This window comes from Dendroctonus ponderosae, unplaced genomic scaffold, assembly GCF_020466585.1.
Source record: "Dendroctonus ponderosae isolate FM_Combo_2020 unplaced genomic scaffold, Dpon_F_20191213v2 Dpon_F_20191213_1, whole genome shotgun sequence".
Taxonomy (NCBI): Eukaryota; Metazoa; Arthropoda; class Insecta; order Coleoptera; family Curculionidae; genus Dendroctonus; species Dendroctonus ponderosae.
In genome coordinates this window covers 34,577,731-34,581,773 of record NW_026017110.1, presented here as the reverse complement: position 1 = coordinate 34,581,773, position 4,043 = coordinate 34,577,731, and positions in this window count along the sequence as shown.

Here is a 4,043-nt window from a genome sequence, read left to right as displayed (position 1 = left end):
TACTTAGGTCACATCGTTACCCCAGAAGGAGTAAAACCCAATCCTGACAAAATTAGTGCTGTAAAAAATTACCCAATTCCTCAAACTACCAAGCAAATCAAAGGATTTTTAGGCCTTCTCGGTTATTATAGGCGATTTATCAACAACTTTGCCCAAATTACCAAACCCATAACCAAATGTTTGAAAAAAGGTGCCAAAATAATCCACAATGAAGAATTTCTATCGTGTTTCGAAAGATGTAAAAATCTACTTATTAACGAACCAATTTTGCAATACCCCGACTTCAATAAACCCTTCAATCTCACTTGTGATGCAAGCAACGTCGCCCTTGGATGCATTCTAAGTCAAGGACCTATTGGTCATGACCTCCCTATTGCATATGCGTCTAGAACCCTTAACGATTCCGAGCAAAAATATTCAACGATTGAAAAGGAATGTCTTGTCTGGGCAACCAAACATTTTAGACCGTATCTATTTAGCCGAAAATTTAATATTATAACCGATCACAAACCCTTGCAATGGTTGTTCTCGTTAAAAGATCGAAGTTCAAAGCTAGTGCGATGGCGAATCAAATTAGAAGAATTTGATTATCAAAAAATCTATAAAAAAGGCAAACTTCACGCACGGGCAAAAAATCACGATTATAATATGGAAATAGGCGAAATGTACAGCAAGTCTGATATATTCTATGACGATTGTTGAAGAAATGGAAATCACTTTGTAAAGAACAAACTGATGCGAACTGACGATGCGTGTATTACAAACACATGTCGTTTATAAACATACATTTGGTAGTGTGAATATTTTAAAGCTGCAAAATGTTAAAGAATTGTTATATTAAAACCTCAAAGATGAAAAGAAATAAGCATAATTGATGAGAAAGCATATTAAATGTATAAAAGAGTCCAAAAATTGAAAGATCTAATTTTTAAAGGGTTTACCAGCAAATTTGGTTTTTCGATTTTTGGACTCTTTTTTTTTTAGTAACAGGAGGGGCGGCAGGCGGTTGGTCTGAATGGTATTTTCGCCGTTTTTTTCACGTGCTCGTACTTGTGGGACAGAGGAACGTGTAAAGAGAACGTCATTGGAAGTGTCAAAAAAGATTAAATATGCGAGGGAAATTGAGAGATAAAGGGAAAAAGAGGAAAAAAAAGTGATGAAATTGTTTTTTTTATTGACGTTTGCGCCTGTCAATGAAAATGGTATTCGGCAAGATGTGAAATGACAAGATAAATCGGATGGTGACATTGACTTGAACTTGAACAGTTATCCAATTGGCGGACTGTCGAAAATCGACAAAAAATCAAGTGTGCCGAGTGACAGTGGACAATGCAACTGCCAATGTCATAAATGTGAAAAATCGAGATGACCTTGAGAATAATTAATGAGATCTTCACGATGTGATCGGGGTAACCATTTGACAGATATGTCAAATTAAAGAAATTGCAAATTTTGCTAGTTGAGTGTTTGAAAATTGTTTAAAAATTGACAGTTAGACGGATGACCTTGAAAAAATCACCATTCAAAAGTGCATGAAATTTTGCATTACAATAATAGGGATATTGATAGGTGGGGCAAAAAAATTCGTCAACATTGGTAAGTGTGTCGAAAAATGGGAAAAAAAATTCCTGAAACTGTCATTATGACTTAAAAAATTTGACACTCCAAGTGTGTACTAATTTTTAAAACGTAATATAGGAAAAACGGCTTATACAAATATAGGAAACACCCTATATCTGGTCTTGTTTCAGCTGCAAATTTGTTAAAAAAACTTCAGTGTCCGCAATTATTGGGTATGCAGTAGGGATGGTCGGTATTTAACGTAACCGCTAAAATAACAGTGTTCCAAACGTGTAACCTGAAACTGTAGTTACAGCTAGCCAATTTAACCGTTTTTTTTTTGGAACCGTCTTATAAAACCGAAATAGCGGTGTGCACTTCGGACACCGTCGAGCGATCTATCCAGCTGCAGCCGTTTGCCAATTTAAACCGTGTCGAAACAGATGTGCGCACTTCGCACCAGCTGTAGCCGTTTGCCGATTAAAAGGTTGTTTTTGGAACCGTCTCATAAAACCGTAACAGCGGTGCGCACTTCGCACCAGCACGGAACCGATGCGACACTATCGAGCGATCTATCCAGCTGCAGCCGTTTGCTGACTTAACCCGTTCTTTTTGGAACCGGCTCATAAACCTGAAAAAGCGGTTCGCGTCAGCACAGAACCGATGCGGCATAGTCGAGTGCGCTCGCTCTATCCAGTTGCAGCAGTTTCAGTAACCATTTGTCAACGGAAACTATGCTGTATGTAGTTGCGCGTTGCCTTGATTGTGTATCACTTTTCGTTTATAAAAATTACTGTCCAGGTCTCCAGGAGCCAGCAAAAGTTTGTTTAGTTGCTGCGATGATATAATTCAGCATGTTTAGCCTATAAGTATTTAGTTTTCTGACATTCTGTAATAAATCTTAAAAAAGAGATTTCTCTCAAGAAACTTAGCTAGAAATGTGCACCTGAATTTAAGCAAGCTGGCCATTTTTAAATGTAAATTCATTCAGATATGAAATGAAAGTTATTTGAATAGTAATAAACGTTGTAAGGTCGGCATTTTTTTTTTTTTTCTTTTTTTTTGGTGGTACTAAAATTAAGTCAAGTAATACTTCATCCATGTTTGAAAAACACGAATTTCTGTTTGTTGTTATTGTAGATTATTTAATGTTATTGTGAAACGAAATGCGAGAAATTATTTTCTAAAGCGGGTGCTATCATAAACGCGCGAAGAACTAGAATCAGTAAAAAGCCTCGGCAAACAATTTTATTCTTAAAGGTTAATTAATTTTTTTTTACTTTATTTGCTGCAATCAACAATCTGCTAATGTATACATTAGAGCATTAAGAAGATTTCACAATAGTCACATTTACTAGTAGATTCGTAGATTAAAGATTGTATTTAAAGGAATCTTTCCGGTAGGTCGATCGGTAGGGCTTTCTTGAGTCGTCGTATTGGCATGTTATCTTATTAGTGAGTAGCAAGTGGGTTTGGATGTCTTCCAATTCTGGTGTGGTATCTTGTTGATTTTTCGCTTATTTCATGGCGGATGGTAGAGACTTTCAGATCGTTGTGGATGGTGTTATTATTTACATACTATGGCGCGTCGACTATTTGTCTTAACGTTTTGGACTGATATCTCCGCAGTATTTCGATATTACTGGTGCTAGCTGTTTCCCATTGTTCTATACCATACTTCCATATTGGTTTTAGTACCGTTTTGTATAATACGATCTTGTTTTCAAGACTAAGCTTGGACCTTCTACCTATCAACCAATGCATCTTCCTTGTTTTTATTTCCAATTCTTTTATTTTCTTCTGGATGTGTATCTTCCAGGTGAGTCTTCTATCCAGGTGCATCCGCAGATATATTGCATGATTGGCAGTTGAGATAAGGGTGTTGTTGATTTTTATAGGACATGATCCTCTTCTTAAAGCGTATAGCACCTGTGTGCACTTTTCCTCGTTGATATTAATTTTTCATTTGGCCATCCATTTCTCAACTTCGTGAACATGTCCTTGGAGTGTCTCAGCTGCGCTGTTTAAATCGCTATCTGAACTCAATAGTACTGTGTCGTCCGCAAATGTAGCTGTCAGAATGTTATCGTTTGTGGTAGATCCGATGTGAAAATTGTGTATAGGAAAGGTCCCAGTACAGATCCCTGCGGAACTCCCGAGCGTATGCTAAAGAAGATTGAGTAATTCTCATTTACTTTTACTTGAGCAATTCTGTTATCGAGATAAGATTGGACTAATAGATAAAACTGCGGAAAGCATTTTTTTGTTTTGTATAAGAGGCCTTTGTGCCAGACCTTGTCAAAAGCTTGTCTAATGTCCAGATGTACAGCTGGACAGTATGCTTTTTCCTCGAAGCTTCCTCTTATTTTGTTAGTGACTATCAAATTGGTTGTCAAAATCATTGTCGTGTGACTGCATCTGAATCCAAATTGGTTGTCCGGAATTAGTTTGAGGAAATTTTCACGTTTTTGTAATTGTGCTAG